This window comes from Grampus griseus, assembly GCF_964374135.1.
Source record: "Grampus griseus genome assembly, chromosome: 9".
Classification (NCBI taxonomy): Eukaryota; Metazoa; Chordata; class Mammalia; order Artiodactyla; family Delphinidae; genus Grampus; species Grampus griseus.
In genome coordinates this window covers 73,234,124-73,254,473 of record NC_139003.1, presented here as the reverse complement: position 1 = coordinate 73,254,473, position 20,350 = coordinate 73,234,124, and the positions used below count along the sequence as shown (strand labels likewise).

Below are 20,350 nucleotides of genomic sequence, written 5' to 3'. Positions count from 1 at the left end.
TGCTCTTTCTTCATCTAGATATATTTCAGCAAAGAAATCTAAGATCTCTTGGCTTCAAGATTGCTCAGCCAATCAATATACACTGACACCGTCACAGAGGTCTGTTTCTCATAGCTCTAGAGTCCTCATGTACCTTGAGAAAATAAACCAAAGATAAAAGGAAAAACTCAGAACACAAGCCTATGTGGAAATTGGTAAAAGCTGATAAACAAACACCAATGAGGTGTTACTGACCTTTAAACTTTAAGGCTTAGAGGTGGCTATAAAAGGCAGGCTCAGTGACAGAAAGCTCTGGCGGTCAGAGACCCCAGCTCTACTTGGGGCAGTTAGCAACTAGGGGAGAGTTTTCTCACTGCCCTGCCCAGGACACGGTGACAATTCTCTGTTGGGCTCTGCTTGCAGCTTCTGTGTCCTCCAGGGCTCAGTGCTGGGGAAGCCCAAGCCAACAACTTGGGCGCCAGCTTTGGCACCTCTCCCTCCCTCTTCCACAGTGTTTCGTTTACCTCTAAATCCTGCCATTTTTGACTCCCTGAACATCTCTCTTTAGCCTGTTCACATCTTTCTGTCCTCACTGTCACTACCCTAAAACTACAAGCTCCTCTATCGTCTGCCTTCTACCTTGCCCCTCCTCGATCTATTCTTGTTCCTGCAGCAAGGGTCTCTCAAGAATTCAGTCCCATCATATTTCTTCTGGGGTGAAAGTCTTTCAGTGGTTTCTCATTGCTATTGCTCATTGAATAAAGGGCACCAGCTTACCTTGGTACCATCCCCATCTCTAGTATTCAGACACCCGGATTATTAAATTATATTCAGATCCTTGAAAGCAACCAGGTCTCAGTTCTACATCTGCCTTCCTGAAACACTCTCCATACTCAAACCCTATCTTCCTTTCTCTCCCTACTTGTATGTTATGGACTGAATGTTTGTGTCTGCCTCCTCGCCTGGCCCTGCCCCCCACAAAGTCATATGGAAGCCTCAACCTCCAATGTGACTGTATGTGGAGATAGGGCTTTTAGGAGGTAATTAAGGTTAAATGAAGTCATAAGAGTGGGACTCTTATCTGATAGCAGTAGGGTCCTTATAAGAAGAGACAGCAGAATGCTCCCCGCCCCCCTTTCTCTTTCTCTCTCTTCACCTGCACTCCCACACCCCCCATGAGGACACAGTAAGAAGGCAGCCATCTGCAAACCAGGAAGAAAGCCCTCACTTGAAACTAAATTGGTTGGCACCTTGATCTTGGGCTTCCCAGCCTCCAGAACTGTGAGAAACCAATTTCTGTTGCTTGAGCCACTCATTCAGCAGCTCGAGCTGACTGATACACCACACCCTGAACACCACCACTTCTCCTTTCACCTCAGCTCTCAAAAGACCTCAACTGAGAAATTTTTCTGCAGGAAGCTTCCCTAAGTGACCCATCTGGGAACGGTACCCACAGCCATGCTCTCAGAGCACCATGTGTTACCATCATCCTCTCTCTCACACAATATTATCACTTCACGTTTCACATGTGGATTCCCCACTGGACCAGTCACCATGAAGCCAAATAACCCAATGGTGCAGCCTCAGGACCTGGCACATGTCTGAAATAGTGACGTCTCTGTGGATATCTTGTTAAATTGATTTGACCATTTAAAAGGGTAGGCTATTTTCACTCCTCTTTCTCTTTCCTAGCCATGAAATACTTGTATTGAAATTTTTGAAAATATATTGAAGAAAGGACCAAGAAATAACAACTTTAAGGGCAGTAAATTGATTTATAAGAGAATGGTCTTTTATACAGTTTATAAATCTCTGTGAGACTAAAACCAAATAAAGAAAGGAACTGTAAAAGGATTTCTAAGTCCTTTCTAAGTCCTTTATAGATCCTCTCTAAGTCACTGCCATTTAGCAGGTATGTGACCTTAAAAAACTCAATTTCTTTGCCACCAATTTCCTCAGTTCTACACTGGATAATAAATAGTACCTGCCTCTTAGAACTATGGGGAAAATTAAACATATAAACAGGTAAAAGTTCTTAGACTAATATTCAGCACATACTAAGAACTTGATAAATGTCAGCTATTTTAACTTTTTTAATTAGTAAAACAGGTTCAAGAAAAGTCAGACTCTTGGTTTTGTTGCCTAGTAGGCCCAAGATTAAGGGCTGGGACTAGACTGTTTTAGGCTTTGTTGAGAATTATTGCTTTCCATGGGCTCTCCTTCTGACGTTGCCATCTCTCCAACACATAATATCTTATTTTATTTATACCCCACTGTGTTCCAGAAAGGACTTTCAGGAGCTTACAGATGAACATAAAATACAAGTAACGTGAGTTAAAGGCAGAATGAAAGAGAGACAAACAAGAACAAGGGCAAAGTTGGGCGAGGAATAAATAATATATTACTAAAAATTATGAGCACGTTAAGGCTTAAGATGAAAATCAAAAGAAGCTAGGGTACAAATGTTGTTTTAATTTCTCCTTCATTCCCCTACCCCTTTCTTCTTTCTTTCTCAAGATGATTTAAATGTTATTTTAACTTTTAAAAACCCAAACTACTTTCACATCAAATAATTCTATGCTTGTGGATAAAAACTGGTATTCCATGTTTTGGTATGTGAAGCCATATTTCAACATTGCAAATAGACTACATATTAATTAAGGGAGATGAAAGAGCTTATTAGTGATTAAGCACCTATGACCTGCTGGATATCAGTCCAAGCTTTCACCCAAGTTGTTTTTTGATACCACAACCCCACGAAGTAGTTAAATATCCATTTTACAGATGCGGTACAGAGAACTGTAGTGATTTGTTCAACTACAAAGTAAGAACTCAAATCTATGTTTCTGATGCCTGAATTGCTAAGATCACATAAAGATAAATTCTTAAGATAAATTCTTATCAAGAGATAAGACACACCTTTGCCCATAGACATAAGAGCAGTTCTAAAAGGTCCTCAGCTTTTTGGTTTCATTTTCCTACTGAGAGATTTTCTTCTTAAGGGGTGTATATCATTACTTGGCTTTGTTTATGTAATCTGCCATACTGGTAGCAGAAGAGAAATTTAGGGGTGGTTGGAAAGAAAGTTTTAGCAGATATGCAGGGCAACAGGAGTCGCTCAGAAGGTTCCAGATCATCTCAAGTGTAAAACAAACAAACAGAAAAAAACCATGTGTCAGAGAAGCTAACAGATGTTAAGATTCAGGAATAAATATGATGGAGTTAAAAGCCTATATGGGTATATATGTATAGTAGAGCTGATTCACTTTGTTATAAAGCAGAAACTAACACACCATTGTAAAGCAATTATACTCCAATAAAGATGTTAAAAAATTAAAAAATAAAGCCTATGGCAGAATCAGAGAAGATCTTTAGAAATGTCCTTGTAGCCAAAGGGAAATGAGGATGTTAAAGTCTTTACGATCAGTTTATTCACATCTGAACGCTGAGAAATGACTGTAACTGGAACAATGAACACTTCTTCCTGCCATGGGTAACTTAGACTCAAAAAGCACAGTGAAGGTGACAGTTAAAATTGAGATATCTCTAGTCATCTCTTTTCATCCTTTTCCCCCTCCAGTAAATTGTCATTCATTTTATTATTACATAGGAGCTGTGTGATTTAGCTTGTGAAATGCCAGGTCTAGCAATATTAACTATGATTAGTTCTGTTCTCTGAATACTCTGTGAATTGTTTGGTTAGTTAGTTTTTGTGAGGGTTTTTTTCCCCTTTTTTTTCCTTCTTTCTTTTTTGGCCACAGCGTGCAGCTTGTGGGATCTTAGTTCCCCAACCAGGGATCAAACCTGTGCCTACTAGAGTGGAAACACGGAGTCCTAACCACTGGACTGCCCAGGAATTCCCTTTTGCTTTTTTCTTTGTTTAAATTTTTTTTATGGCTATAACTTTGCACGTGACTTTCGATCTGTCTTGAGTGTACTGTTCCTCCCTTGATCCATTATTCTGAAAAATTCTTAAGCATCCTTTAAGTTTTAAAGTAGAAAATAGAAAAAAATTGGACATGTACCCCATTTTTTTATTACAAATCTCTGGGGTTTGGGGTAAGGCAGGAGTTGACAGACTATAGCCAAATCCAGCTGGCTGCCTGTTTTTGTAAATAAAAATTAACTGGGCCACAGCCATGCTCTCATTCATTTGTGTATTGTCTGTGTCTGCTTTTGTGCTGCACTGGCATTGTTGAGTGACTGTGACAGGGTCTGTCTGGCCCACAAAGCCTAAAATATTTACTATCTGGTCTTTACAGAAAAAGTTAGCCAAACCCTAGCGGTAAGAAGGAAGAGACTTTTATTTTCATGTGTCAAAGGACAAAACAAACCTACCAATATGTGAGTGATATTTTCTTTCCTGTATGCTTTTCTGTGTTCTGTGAATTTTCTCTAAAAACAAATTTTTAATTAAAAAAATTTTTTTAAAGATTCAACTCAAATGGTATTTCACCTGAGAAGTCTTCTGTTAGTCCTGCTTCCTATATGTTTCCACAGAAGTGTTACATTTTTCTCTATTAGTTGTTATCATACTGCCTGGCAATTCTTGTTTCTTCTTGCTTCTCAGACAAGCCCATGAACTTCATGACAGAGAGCTCGGCCTAAGCCTTTTTTTTAGGGTCTCACTCAGAACACAACAATTTTATAGAATGATGAGAGAAAATACTTCCCTTACCTTTACAGCTGACGGAGTACAGCAGTCCCCACTTAACCGTGGTTTCGCTTTCCATGGTTTCAGTGCCCCAGTCAACCGAGCTCTGAAAACATTAAATGGAAAATTCCAGAAATAAGCCATTCATAAGTTTTCAATTGCGTGCTCTTCTAAGTAGCATTATAAAATCACATGCCATCCCACCCAGGACGTGAATCATGCCTTTGTCCAGGATATCCTGCCCGTGGTTCACTTAGTAGTGCTCTTGGTTATCAGATCCACTGTGGAGGCATAGCAGGGCTTGTGTTCAAGTCACCCTCACCTTAGGTAATAGTGGCCCCAAAGTGCCAGAGTAGTGATGCTAGAGATTCAGATGTATCAAAGAGAAGCCACAAAGTGCTTCTTTCAAGTGAAAAGGTGAAAGTTCTTGACTTGAGGAAAGAAAAACATTGTATGCTGAGGTTGCTAAGAGATACAGTAAGAATTAATCTTCTACCCATGAAATTGTGAAGACGGAAAAAGAAATTCATGCTAGTTTTGCTTTCACACCTCAGGCTGCAAAAGTTATGGCCACAGTGTATGATAAGTGCTTAGTTAAGATGGAAAAGGCATTAAATTTGTACAAAAAGATCCTGCGAGAGAGAGTCCACATTCATGTAATTTTTATATAGCATATTGTTATAACTGTTCTATTTTATTATTAGTTATTGTTGTTAATCTCTCACTGTGCCTAATTTAAATTCAACTTTACCATAGGTATGTATGTATAGGAAAAAACATGTACATGTAAGATTTGGTACTATCCGAGGTTTCAGGCATCCACAGGGGGTCTTGGAACATACACCCCTTGAAGAAAGGGGGACCATCATATTTTCATAATGATCATTTGTCTTCCTACTTTTACTCAAATATTACCTATCAGAGAAGGCTTCCCTGAACACCCTATATAAAAAAAGTAACACACTACACACTAACCCCTTTATTCAACTTTTTTACTTTTATAGCACATATAACTACTTGATGTAGCAAATGTTTATTAGTTTATGGCTCCTCTCTCCCCACTCTTCTAGAATTTAAGCTCCCTATGGGTAAATCTGAAGTCTCTACAGTTAACTGCTATATTCTCAGGGCCTAGGACATAAGATTGGTAGAGCTATTCCTGTTCTCATTTTACAGATACTAAGGAAACCATATATGGAACATGCTGGTTTTGGATTTTATTTTTAAGTGGACGAGGTTATATTTGATTTATATATATTGTCTTTTCTTTTTTCCCTTTGAAAATAAAGACTAGATTACATATTTGAAATTTCCTGTGTAAATGTCCCTTTTGGGAACAATTCTTTTCCAAGCTATGGCCTCTTTTCTAAAAGATCATCTTTTTTTTCTTTTGCATTTAGTTAATATTTATTTATCTATTATGGTTTTTAAGCAAGGTTTTCCCCAGCTTTATTGAGGTATAATTGACAAATAGAATGATAAGATATTGAAAGTGCAAAACGGGATGATTTATATACGTGTACATTGTGAAAGGATTCCCCCCATCAAGTTTAATTAACACATCTATCACCTCACATATTTACCTTCTTTGAAGAAGTGTAAACAGATTGCCTATAGTCACACTGAATATAATTGTTGGATCAAAGAATAATAAATAGGGACAACAAGATACAAGAAATGGGGACACAACAGTGATAGGCCCACGTACCCCCCCAAAAAAAAAGAAATGGGGAAAGGGGAGAAGACAGAAGAAATACATTGATATTCTTTGAGGACCAAAAGTGTCAGGAGGAGCATTTGGCTAAAAGGAGAGAAAACAAAACCACCTATGTCGCAACAGTAAGGGCAGGGGTTATAATACTAGCAATACTGCTATTTCATAGAGTCTAAGTAGTTATTTGAATGTAAAATGCTTCTTTATTTTATGTAGCACTAAGAAAGAAAAATATTTCGAATGAGGCTATGATATGCCATTGATTAGTAGATGCATCCTAATTTCAGAGTTGCTAAAATGGGAAAAAATGTGTTAGAATCAGTGTAATAAAGTTAACCACCACCTCCTCCAACCCCCTGCCCTGCCAACAACAAAAACTACTATCTCTCAATTGACCACTGGCTTTCACAACTGCCCTGGGAGTTTTCAATCCCTATAACAATCTCTGCTTTATATAAGAGAAAACTAAGTCTTGTAGCAGCTAAGTCATTTTCTCAAGATCACAGCACACTACGCTGGGATTTGGAGCCCATTACCACCATGTCCATCTGATGGAAGTCCAGCAACAGGGTACTACCTTAACAATAGGGGCTTGCAATTAATTTTTTAAAAATTTACTCATAAGTAAGGTATCTTCATAAGACCTGTTTTAAAAACATTACCACAATATTGTTATCATACCCAAAATTGACAATTATCCCTTTATATCATCTGATATTCAATCAAAAGTCAAGTCCTTGATATAAAACATTTTTAAAATAACAATTTTATTGAGATATAATTCACATACCATAAAATTCATCATTTGAATTGTACAATCCAATGTTTTTTTAGTATATTCACAAAATTGTGCAACCATGACCACTATGTAATTTCAGTACATTTTTATCACCCTTCAAAGGAACATGCCATACCCATTGGCAGTCACTTCCCATTTACCCACAAACTCCCCAGTCCTAGGCAAACATTAACATCTATTTTTCATCTTTAAGGATTTCCTTATTCCAGACATTTCATATAAATGGAGTCTTAGAATATCTGGCCTTTTGTGTCTGTCTTCTCTCACTCAGCATGCTTTTAAGGTTCACCCACGGTATAGCATGTGTCGGCACTTCATTCCTTTTTGTGGTTGAATATTATTCAATTGTATGGACATATCACATTTATTTATTCATTCATAAGTTAGACATTTGAGTGGTTTCTACTTTGGAGCTATTATGAACAATGCTAAATAATGAATAAATGTTATGAACGTTTGTGTATGAGTTTTGCATGGATACATGTTCTCAAATCTTTGGGGGTTATACATGGGCAAGGAATTGCTGGGTCATAGAGTAACTCTATGCTTAACTTTTTGAGGAACTGTCAGACTGTTGTTTTACAATGTACTATTTTACATTCTCAGCTGCAAAATGTACAAGGGCTCCAATTTCTCCACATCCTCACCAAGACTTGTTACTGTTTGCCTTTTTTATGATAGCCATCCTAACTGGTATGGAGTGTGGTTCCATTAACTTTTTTTTAAGTAGCAGTTTCTAAGTCTGCAATATTATAGATCAATTATGTACATATATTAATATATATATAAATAATTGATCATTATGATTGAAATCTCTGAAAATTTGGCAAATGGTCCTTAAACCACTTGTGTGCTCAGTCACTTCTATTAAATTCCCAGAGCTCAATCTGATGTATTTCAACAACACTCCTGTGGAGTAAGTTGGTAGGAAAATCATCATCTCCAAGAGCTACAAGCTGAGAAAGGCTGTCAGCCAAAAATAAATCATCCTATTCACAGTTCAGTGCTTTATTACCAGGTCACTCTGCCCATGGATAAGGAATGGGAAAAATAAGTGACACAGAAAAGACTCACTGAATTGTACACTCCGTTAGAATATCTAAATTTAAGGCAGAACCTGCACCTACAATATGTCTTTTTATGACTTGTCCCGTTCGTTTTTAAAGCCAGGAAAGTGACAATAAAAAGACTCTGTATCATGTAAAGTGACACATTTTATTTTTCATATTTGTTCCCCAAAGAGATAGCATTGCAAAGAAATAGCATCTCTCTGAAAGCCAAAGTACTTCCATCATTTAAGAACTCTCCATGGCACTGGCAGAAAAGCAAATATTTCAGTTCTCAAAAATCAAGACACATTTAACTTTTAACACAGTCTTGTTATAAACTGTGTATGTACCTGTGTATAATACAGACCTGTTTTATATTAGATACCTTAGCCATAAGAAATCTCTGCGTGTTTGTCAATCAGAATAAGACTGTAATGTTTGAGTTCTTTTTGATGAAACAATGGACTGAAGCAAAAGAGAACAAAACATCACCCCCCCAAAACCCCAAGCTGATTGAACCAAGCACCCACATTCTAATCCTTCAAATACCTAACACATGAGGTATCTCTCTGATACCTACTCTCAGAAAGAAGAAAGGAACTAAAAGATCTCTGCAGTGGAAGCACGGAGTCTTAACCACTGGACCACCAGGGAAGTCCCTTAAAGATCTTTTAAACTGTTCAGTTGCAACCCTTAAATATGCATTCTACCAAGAAGATATTACTAAATATTTAAATTTTTTTCCAAATCAATCTTTTGTCATGTTTATATATTGTTTGAATATCTACATAGAGTACCTGCTATATGTAAGGCACCGGGCAAGGCTAACCTTCTCTTGTTGCTCTAATATCAGCAACGAGAATGTCCTTGCTTTCCAGAATGATCTGACCAGATAATTGCATCACTCAATCCCTCACTTACTTCACCTCTTTCTTCAAAGGCTACTTAATAGTTGAGGAACGCTCTACTTAAAACTGAAAACGTCCCTCCCATACCTCTAGCTCCAAGCATTCTCCTTCTCTATTTTAGTTTTCTTCAAAATACTTATTACCTCCTCATCTCATTTAATTTAGTTGTTTGTTTTATTTACTATTTGTTTTCCCCATTGGAATGTAAGCTCTATGAGGGCAGGGATTTTTGCCTGTTTTCTTTTTTCTCCCATTACTTTACCTCCAGGGTCTGAATAGCCCTTGGTACCTAGTGCTCAATGAATATTTCTTGAATAAACAAATGAATAAATATGGCCACTATTTATTGGGTCTTCGTAGTCTCTGACTTCTCAGATGCCTTTGATTTTTTTTTTTAAGCTCATATTTATTAGCCCTTTCTTAACTTTGATTTTCATTTTGGATGAACTCCTCATACTTTGCTTCTCTTTTATGCCCGTTATTTATTTGAGTCTGTTCCAGAGCCACTTCTCATTTCCATGTCCTCCTTGTTGATGAGTCCCAGCGCTAAACCCTTTCCTACCCTCCACTGACTACAGGCCATTTCTACAACTGAGTATGTCCCCAGTAGAAATCATCAGCTCCTCCCAAACCTGCTGTGGACTTGCAAGCTCCATGTTGGTTAATAACATCACTGGTACCCAGTAGCCTAAGCTAGTGATGTCCATATCCTCGGTTTCTGTGATGATCTTATGAGTGCTAATCTCTAACGCCCTAGAGCCCAGTTTCTCCACATCCACACTGTCACTACTCGAGCCTAGGCCCCAAGGCAACTCCAACCTTCTCCATACCTGTGTTGGGAGAGGTCCAGGAAACCTCAGGGAACAACCACGCCTAAAGCCACATTTGGGGAAAGAGGCTTAGGTCTTTCTGGGGTAAGTAACAATGGCTTGTGCAGCATCTGTGGGGTGGAAGCTGCCTCGCTACATGATTGATCTATGATCAGACAAAAGCGAAACATAGGGCTTCCCTGGTGGCGCAGTGGTTGAGGGTCCGCCTGCCGATACAGGGGACGTGGGTTCGTGCCCTGGTCCGGGAAGATCCCACATGCCGCGAAGCGGCTGGGCCCGTGAGCCATGGCCGCTGAGCCCACACGTCCAGAGCCTGTGCTCCACAACGGGAGAGGCCACAGCAGTGAGAGGCCCGCGTACCGCAAAAAAAAAAAAAAAAAAAAAAAAAAGCGAAGCATAACCACGTGTGTGAGCTGGACATGGGGAGGTGGGAGCAATTATTTCTGAGGCAGCTGGTGAAAAGAAGAAAAGCAGCCCCTGACTTGGGGAACCAGCCTGACTCTGCCAGCTGGGTCTCCGTGTGGTTAGCAGCTGACCTGGCCTTCATGGTTAGGCCCTGGCGTTCTCAGAATCTCCCAGAACTCTAGATCCCATAGGTCGCTCTTTGTGATAAAGTGACACCAAACAAACAAAATAAAGCAAACTTCATAATCTTATCTAAACCCAGATGAAAATAAGGTTACTGCATAAACCACAAAATACCAAAAGTCCCCTCTCCCAGCTGATAGGAGTGACTGCTGTTCTGAAACAATGACAGCCTTAGCCTAATTCTAGTCTTCCCTTAATCTAGTTATGATTAAGATATACAATCATAAAGTTACCCCCACTTCCTGAGAGCATCCAACCCAGAGCAAAGCCCTGCTTCCTTGAGCTCTCCCCCAAATCACTTAACACCAGCTCAAGTCCATAAGAAATCCTTTCTCACACTGCTTTACTGACATGCCTCCCAGGTCCCCATGGTGAGCTTCTCCCTTGCTGCAAACTACAAGAGACCCAGCTGGTCCAACTCGAGGTTTGTACCTGGCAGTCGTTGGCTGCAGGGTTTGGACCCTGGTATGGGAACTCTGCTCTATATTTGTTTGAACCAATTAAGCCATTTGGGGAGGCAATTTTAGATGCTGTGTAGGCAAAGATAAGCACTAACTCAAATGCTTGAGGATATCTGAATTACACAGTCTTGAGAATCCTATTACCAGAGTGAATGCAAGATTGAAGAAAAGATATTACTTTCCACTTCAGATCCCATGGATTATTGAAAAACCCTTAACTTATGCCTTTAGAGAATATGTTCTAAAGTGGAAAAGAGGATGCGATAGCTGGCTACCTTTGACGCTGGCCTGATATTCTGGCTTTCTTCATTAATTTAAAAAATGTTTCCAGAATACTCAAATGCTCTGAGCATTTTTCTAGGCATTGTAGACATAGTAGTAAACAAAATATACAAATTGTCTCCTTGCTCTCTTGGATTTATCTTATAATTGGGCATGAAAGACAATAAAAATAAATGTATGCATCTGAAAAAAGGAAAGTGTCAGAAAGTAAATATGTAATAAGTAGTTTGTTAAATTAGGGAAACTTAGAGTGTGTCTTCACAGTTCCTCTAGATTGGATGATATCAGTAAAGGCCTATCTCAGGAGGTGATACTTAAACAGAGTTCTGAATATTGAGAAAGAGCCAGCCATGCATAGATCAGAGAGAGATGATTCTAGGCAGAGTGGCCATCTAAAGCAAAGGCTCTAAGAACAGTGAGGATTGTCTTAGTCAGCTCGGGCTGCTGTAACAAAATACCACAGACGGGGCAGCTTCCACAACAAATATTTCTCACAGTTCTGGAGGCTGGGAAGTCCAAGATCAAGGTACCAGCAGATCTGGTGTATTTTCCCTGATTATTAACTCATTAACATTGCCAACATTGGAAACCTAAGAAATACAATCATAGCACACAGGAAAGACCCCTTTTCCTGGGAGAATGAATATGAAGTTATGTTTAAAGTCAGTGGAAGTAAGTGCTAGTAATAAAGCTGATTTTCATCACAGCTTAAGATATGAATACTTCATTGGTATAGATTTAATTTTTTCAATTAAAATGTCTTGAATTGCAGACCAGGAAAACTCTACCTCCTCAGTCTTAAATTTTGTACTTTCCCCAGGAGATGGACATTGATGGTGGTGGCTGCCACTTAGGAGGCTAGCACTCTCATAGTGCTTTGTGAATGTCTCAGTCTTGCTGACGATAACGAGCAAACAGAAAAATGGAATTTCAAGGCAATCAACTTAATTTTGGAATCAACAGTCCTACGTTTGTTCTACTTAATTCCCCAAGTCCACTTTACCAGAATATAGTACCGTCAGACTCTTCCATGCAAAGGGTTTGGACACTGCCATGTAGTCAGTAAGCATACAAGAGTGCCACCAACTATTTGTGGAAAAACTTACGTGATGCATTGCTGATCCGTCAGAAGGGAACTGCAGTTGTGCTTTGATAGTAATAGTGTACCAAATGTGAAGTTTATTTCTCTTTACCGGATACCCCTGTGTCTGGAGGTGGGCTAGCCACAGACACCGTCTGGTTTCCACAAGATCTCCCTCATGAGGTTAAGCTCAGTTAAGTCCAGTTATTCTAAAGAAACAGCAAAACGAGTCCCTTAATGGAGAACAAAAACCCCATCAATACCAACTTAAACATTATTTTGTCTAAGTGTACAGCTTCCTAGGGGTTCTAGTGGTAATATGTGGATGGACACTTAGGCCTGATAATATAGAGGTTGTGGGAAGATTTTCTGAGAAGACAGGTCTTAAAACCACGGACACCCTGAGAAGATACCTACAGTTGTGCAGGAAGAGGTAAGAAATAAACTCCTCAGAAACAAACAATGGCAATGGCTATGTCTCTGTGGCAGCATCTCCTAGGGATTCACTAGGAAAATTGCAGCCATTTAGCAATTTCTGAATGGAAAAATTACTTGAGCAGAGAAAATTGTGGCTATAATCAGAGAAGTATCTTAGGACAAGGGTTCCTTCACCTAGCTGGACATCAGATTCCCTGAGGACCTTTAAAATTAATTAATTAACTTAATAAATACACTGTGGCAGGTTGAATTATGGCCCCCCAAAGATGTCAACATCCTAATCCCCCAACACCTAACTATGTTACCTTAGGGACTTTGTCGATATGATTAAGTTAAGGACCTTGCGATGAGGAGATTGCCCTGGATTATCGGATGGACCCGATGTAACCAACAAGGGTCCGGACAAGAACAAGGCGGGAAGGATGGAGTCAGAGAAGAGGATGGAACTGAAGCAGAGGGTTGAGTGACATTGGGTCACGAGCTGAGAACGTGGACAGCTTCGAGAAGCTGGAGAAGGCAAGGAAATGGATTCTCCCCTGGAGCCTCCAGAAGGAGCACAGTCTTGCCTACTCATTTAGACTCCTGATCTCTAGGATCGTAAGAGGATAAATTTGTGTTGCTTTATCTCACTAAATGTGTGGTAATTTGTTCCAGAAACACTAGGAAACTAATAGGTATGCTTTATTAGATTCCATTTTACAAATCATAAAGGTGATCAGTGTTTACTGCCACAATGAGGCAAGACAAAGATATAGAGAAAAAAACTCCCTCACCTTCTCCGTTCAGGACCTCCCCTAACCTCATCTCCTGGGCCACCTGAGTTTTTCTACCCACACCCAGTGCTGGTAGTTCTACCTCTTCAGTCAGTTGCTTTTTAGTTTAAGTATGAAGGCCTTTGAATTAACTAAACTGTCCCACTAACATATTCTCTCACTAAAAATGGCAGGTTATACAAATGGCCCTCCATCATTCCCCTCTCTCTATCCAGGACCCTTTGCAAAGTGATTTGTAGCAATTCTCTTCAAAATGTGTGTTCTATTTCCCATACTAACTCTGGGCTTGGCCAGGTGACCTGGTTCGGCCAGTGGGACAATAGCAAATATAACTCAAACAGAGGCTGCTGGAATTGTTCTGCTTATGTGAATTAGGCCAAGCCCACCCAGGCTGGAAGAAATTCCCACCCAACTCACAGGCTCATGTAAAATAATAACTGTTCATTGCTTCAAGCCACTAAGTTTCAAGGTGATTTGTTATAATAAGTAACTGCTCCATCAATTGAAGCTTTTGACACCTTCTCAGGTGCCTTTCAAAGGAGTTTGGTTTTCCTCTCTGGTCTGAATTTCTGAAAAGAATGGTCTACAGATATAATCTATATCAAGCTGAGGCATCATATGGTCCAATCTCAATGAGGAGTCACATTCAAAGATAGAATGATGAAACAGACAAGCAAGCAAATAAATAGGGAGATATAATTAAAAGCAACTAAAATCTTTTCTGAAGTTTCTTTTATTAATGCACTGCAAAACTTCTTAAAATCCTCCATCCCTGTTTTTTTTTTCTTTCTCAGTATCTCCCACATATGCTAGCTAACCCCCCAATCCAAAATCTCTCTCTCTCTAAGCTCTCCAAAGTTTTTTCCACACCATGTCCATGCCCCCATTTGAGTCCACTTCTTTCCCCCCTTCTTTCTAGAATAACTCCCTGCCTTCTCCAATATAAATTAGCGAGCAAGCAAGCACTCCTTTATTTTTCAGCCTACCCATTATCCTGATGTCAACTTCATATCAACTCACATCTTTCCATTGGAAAGATGGAATAATACTTTTAAGAGTGTGTGGGGTTGGGGTGGGCAGGAGCCATGGGGAAGTCTGTGAATAGTCATATAAAAATAATAATATTTCTGGCTGTTTCTCACAAGAATCTATGGTGAGTAAAGGCACTGGTAAAATTTAAAGCTAAAGTTGAATAAAGTGGCTGGGAATATTATGGCAAATTAATTTTAAAGCTTTCTGAAAAAATAACAGAACTAAAATTTCAGATGATCTTAACCGAACATGGGAATTGTCGGCGATTGTAGATGAGGGATTAAAGTGATCTACTCTTGGGGGAGAGATGATGAGGTAAGTCTGGATGTTGAGAGACAAACATGTTTACATTGTTTTGTTAAAAATTTAAGGAAAATGCTAGAAGAACAGAGTAATACATATAATTTCTAAGCCACTAGAGTAGGAAAAATCCAAGATAGTCCAATCAATCCAGTTCAAGACAGGAACTATTTCAATTGAAATAACATTAATCTTATAAATCAATTTAGGATGAATTGATATCTTCATGTTGTTCAGCCTTGCATGCAGGCTAGTCTTTTAAAATCTCAAAAAAAAAAAAAAAGGTTTGTAGTCTCCTTCTTACAATAGCTGCATGTTTTCTTTCACATTTATTCTAGGTGTACTGTTATATATTGCCATAAACATGAACATGATGTTAGATTTTTATATTTTTAACATTTTTATAGTTATTTCAAAGTGATTAATTTTTTATATTTCCCATAACTTTAGTGAAATTCTTGATGATACTAAGATTTCTCACTGGCTTTCTAAGTAAATAATTTTATTGACTAAAAATAATCATTCCTCATTTAAGAGATATCAAATATAATTACAGTTGTTTCATGGGGTAATTTTTGCTTTGTTTTTAATAAATCATAACATATTTTTCATAAAAATTCCTCTTTTCCTTCTAAATGTTATGCCTTTTATAGCTTATGAATTGGCCAGAATATTCAGAAAATGTTATGTAATATATGAAATGGGACTTTTTAAAATTTATTTATTTTTTTAATGGAGATGTCTATGGTGTTTCACCCTCACACAAGATGTTAGCTCTTGGCTAAAGAAAGAAACTACTTATTCAAAGTAGTTGAATTACCTTTTTTGAGTCAAAATTTAAAAGAATTTAAAAAAACATTAATGACTACTGTGTGCTAAATTTACAACTATTCTTTAAAGCAACTAGAATAGACTGAAACATATATATATATATTGTTTGCGGTACGCGGGCCTCTCACTGCTGTGGCCTCTCCCGTTGTGGAGCACAGACTCCGGACGCGCAGGCTCAGCGGCCATGGCTCACAGGCCCAGCCGCTCCGCGGCATGTGGGATCTTCCCAGACCGGGGCACGAACCCGTGTCCCCTGCATCGGCAGGCGGACTCTCAACCACTGCGCCACCAGGGAAGCCCTGAAACATATTTTTAATATAACTTGAATGTGTCCAATTAGATTAAAACTCTTTCATAAGTAATACACAGTTTAATGTCTCTACAACATGTAGAAAATTTATAATAAACAGCAGTGTGAAAGTGCAAGAGGAACTTTGTCTTCCTAACTCTTTTTCTCTTCATTTAAGCTTAAGTAATAACTCAAATTCATACTTTTCAATATTATGGTTATTCAATTATTTTTGAGTCTCTGCCACAAATATTTTTTCCCTGTAGGTTGCAATACATCAAATTTGATAAATGCAGATATTTTAGTGAGTTGACAGATATTTTAGTGAATTGATTTGTACTTCTTAATGTTTGAAATTTATGTAGTCAGTTGACATCCTGGCTAAGGCAATATAAAATACTGAGAAATAAAAGTACAAGCTTGATCTTAGTTAACATATGGTTTTTTGTATCAGCACCATAAAATTCTGCATTTAGGAATTTTGTTAATATGCTGTCATTTTACTGGAAGTAAACTGTTGCAATGTAGATTTCTCTCAGTTAAAAAGTTAACAATCTAAAGACCTAGTTTTGTGTTGTTTGCTAGGCCTTTCTGGCTTTCCCTCTTAGAAAGATACTCTTAAAATAAATCTTTTTTCAGCATCTTAGTTTGAAGATTTGCCTGTAGAAATCTCTTGTAGAAAAGGTGTAGATTCTCTCTTCCCTTTAATCCATTTCTTCACAGCCCTTATTGGACACCTACTATGTGCTCTACATGTTTGAGATAATTCGCAAATGAAACAGAGATCCCCATCCCAGAGAAGCTGATGTGCCAGCAGACAATAAACAGGAAATGTACCAGTGAATTCTGTGGTATGTTAGATTCTATATGTGTAATGTTACAGGGGTACTGGGGCGGGAAGGATTGCAGAAGAAAGTGTAAAAAAAAAAAAAAAAGGGTCAATAGAGGCCTCACTGGGGTGAGATTTGAGGAAAGACTTGACAAAAACCCAGGAATGAGCCAAGCAGATATTTAGGAGAAGGAGGGTTCCAGCGAGAGGAAAAGCTAAGAGACCACTGTGGCTGGGACAGAATGAGGGAGGGGAGGAGGGACAGAAGCCAGAAAGGTAATTGCAGGGTCATTTAGAATTACTGTAAGGACGCTGGCTTTCATGAGGGTCATCGGAAGGCTTTGCGCAGAAACTTGACATCATGTAAGAGATTTTATCAGAGATCATTCTGGTTGTGGTGCTGAGAACGGTCTGCAGGGAGCAAGGGTATGAACAGTGAGATCCATTAGGAAGTTATTTCAGCATCTAGTCCAAGGAGACAGTGGTTCTGACCTGGGGCAGCAAGGCAAGTGAGAAAGGTGGTCAGAGTTTGGGTTTATTTTGAAGGTAGAGCCAATAGGATTTCCTAACCTACTGGATGAGGGTTTTGAGAGAGAAGAGTCAAGGAGGATTATATCAAGAGTTTTGACCTGAGTGGATGGACGGGTAGAGTTGGCACCCACTGGGATGGGGAAGGCGGCAGGTAGAAGAGGCTTGGAAGCGAGTGGAAAGCTGGACTCCCATCTTGGACTTGTTGAGCTCAAAATTTCTATTAGACATTTAAGCAGAGATGTTGAGTAGGGGGTTGGATATATCTGCATCTAAAGCTAGATTTATAAATTTGTAGTCATCAGCATTTAGAAGATAGGTAAAACCAGGTTTCAAATCTTAATCTTTGCACCATGGATGATTCACAGAAAATCATTCATATAACAGATGTAGAAATTAAGGCACAAAATTAAAATTATAAAAATGTCTAAGCTAAACAGATTCAGAGCTCTTCTCTGGCAGGGACACTGAGGCCACACTTAAAGGACTGTGCTGTGTGTGTGTGTGTGTGTGTACGTGTATCGCCTTACATTCTAACTATAACATGCAAACACTACAGTCATGCTAGAAATTCTTAACAAAACTTTACCCACAATCCCACACTTAAGTCTCAAGTGTCTCCATTTTTCATGTTGTCTTCTAGATCTTGTCCATTTATTTAATAATAAGAAAGAGGCAATAATTGTCACTTTGATGGCTACATATTCTATGGAGTTGGCATACCATAATTTCCTTACCTAACAGCAGTACGCAAACTCGGCTGAAGAATGTTCTCACAATTGTAAAAATAACAAACCAGGCTTGGGGGAGAAGATGGAAAGGAAATGCACCAAGTGTATTATGTCCTCCTTCCTATCGTAGCCTAGATGTAACATCCCCCAGGAAGCCTCCCTGGACCCCCCAGCTGGGTTGGGTGTGATTCTGAGGTTTCTGGCACCTTATCCTCCTGTCACACTGTGTAGTGGTGACCTGCAGGGTTGTCACCCCGACACACTGTCAGGCTGTGTGCTGGCTCACTGCTGCCTGCCTGATGCTCAGTACTTCTCTGCAAGACTAAATACAGGGATGAAAGAATGAATGTTAGGATGCTATGTTCTGAATGGGTGGTAGAACACTGACATCTCAAAATCTGTGTTCCTATTTCCCAAATTTCCTTTCACATATACATCTTATAATATTTTAAATGGTTCTCAAGTGAACAGGAATGTCCAAAAGACAAGAGTCTGAAGAACATAAAATCTTGAAAAGAGGCTTTTTTTGTTTCTAAAATGCAAAGACTTTCTAGGTAGCACCGGCAATGAGTAGTGTGTGTTGACTCTCTCCAACTTTCTGCTCCACTGGGACCACGCTTTCCGTCCCTCTTGTGTGGGTAGGATAAGGCCTTCTTACCTGTTCATATGAAAGAGATGCAAGAAGGAACAGTCATTTCCAGACTGGAGTATTGCTGCTGGGAGCCCCTGCAGAGCTTGCCTTCCCCCAGACACAGTGACCAGAATGTTCCAGATAGTGGCTTTTCTGTCAGCCAGGTCTCACATGAGAACCACACGAAGCAGAGTCCCTAGACAAATGGAGATGGACATGTCATGTGAGTGAGCAATGAACCGCTGTCTTGTGAAGTCGTTGAGATTTGGGGATTGTCTGGTATTGATACTAGCCTATCCTGATCGTCACTTTGTGGGAAAAACTTTGCTTCATTATGCCTTAAAGAGAGACAGCCATTGAGCTCCAGAAACTTGAAAACGAAGCACAGGAAAATTAACCATCTCTCTGAAGACAGAGTAAAATTTAAATGCTGAAAGATTAGAAGAGGAAGCACATCTGCTTAGCGACCACAGTACCAAGGTGGAAAACCTTCTAGGCATTTCTCCTGTGGCTTTTCTTCGGCTTACACTCAGAGCTACTTAGAACCACAGTTTTACCTAATAGGTTAGTAATTGGATGCAGTTCTTGATAGTGATCCTGGGGCCTTTTGAACATTTCCTATGTAAATCCAGGGGTTGCTGTATTGACAAAAAAAGACAGAACGGGGCCCATGAGATTACTTCAGGATTTTTTCAGTCCTAAATGTCGGCAGCTGGATTGATATTCATCACTTTCTGAAGTACAGGCAGTAAAAATAAGATGCATACATGCCAGTTTTGATGTGTATTTTAGTACCTTTGATCATCCCCAGTGGAGGAGAAACCAGCAGGCTCTTAATACCGAAATCCCTTGCCTTACCCAGGGCCCTATGAGGACTTCATTAATTGGTAACTTTTGGAAAATCCATGCGGGAAAGCAGCTGCAGAATTATTGAGAAAGTACAGAGCTTAGAGTCAAAAGACCTGAATCTGAGCATCGACTCTGTCGCTCAGAGTTATGATACCATATGAGCTGACTTTTAAAGCTTGGTCACACGTCATAACCTGTATTTCAACTGCCTCATCAGTAAAATGCCAGATTATGAGGATTACTGTGAAAAGTGCATGAGATGAGGTTTGTGAGAACTCAGGCTATCCAGGCTCCTAGGGATTAACTTCTTCACTAAGGTTTGTTCTATTGACCATGTTCCTGACTAAGAACAGCAGAAGCTGGAGATGCATCCAGAGAGACCTTGCTGCTGCATTCATTTTTTTTTTATCCCAGAGGGTGCCTATTAATCAAGTACTATTTTTGGTGTGGGCTCAGGAATTTCTCCTACAAATAAATGGAAAATGTCCATGATAGAAGTGGCTTACCCATTGGTATTCACGGCCAAGCCTCAGACCAGGTGCTACGTGGATTTCTGCCATTCTGTGCAATTTGGACAAGCTCTCATCAGCACCTTTGTCTCTAAGAGTGAGTCACACTCGGTCTTATGCGGGGCAACTGCAATTAATGAAGAGCCCTGTGCACATCAGAAGCAATTCCACAGCCTAAATGCTCAGAAGAACGACACTAATATTTTAGCTAACAACTCTGGCTCTACCTGCTAACAGTGGGCTTGGGAACTCATCGTCTCAAGTT

The 20,350-nt window shown here is 39.3% G+C and overlaps 1 long non-coding RNA gene across 1 annotated transcript in view; it reads right to left on the bottom strand.

Moving 5' to 3' along the window:
• LOC309827251 overlaps window positions 1-20,350 on the bottom strand; it is a 153,852-nt gene that overhangs the window by 86,649 nt on the left and 46,853 nt on the right. The window contains exon 2 of the long non-coding RNA XR_014297197.1: window positions 4,658-4,739. This is a non-coding gene — a long non-coding RNA (uncharacterized lncRNA). The remainder of the gene's footprint in view (window positions 1-4,657; window positions 4,740-20,350) is intronic.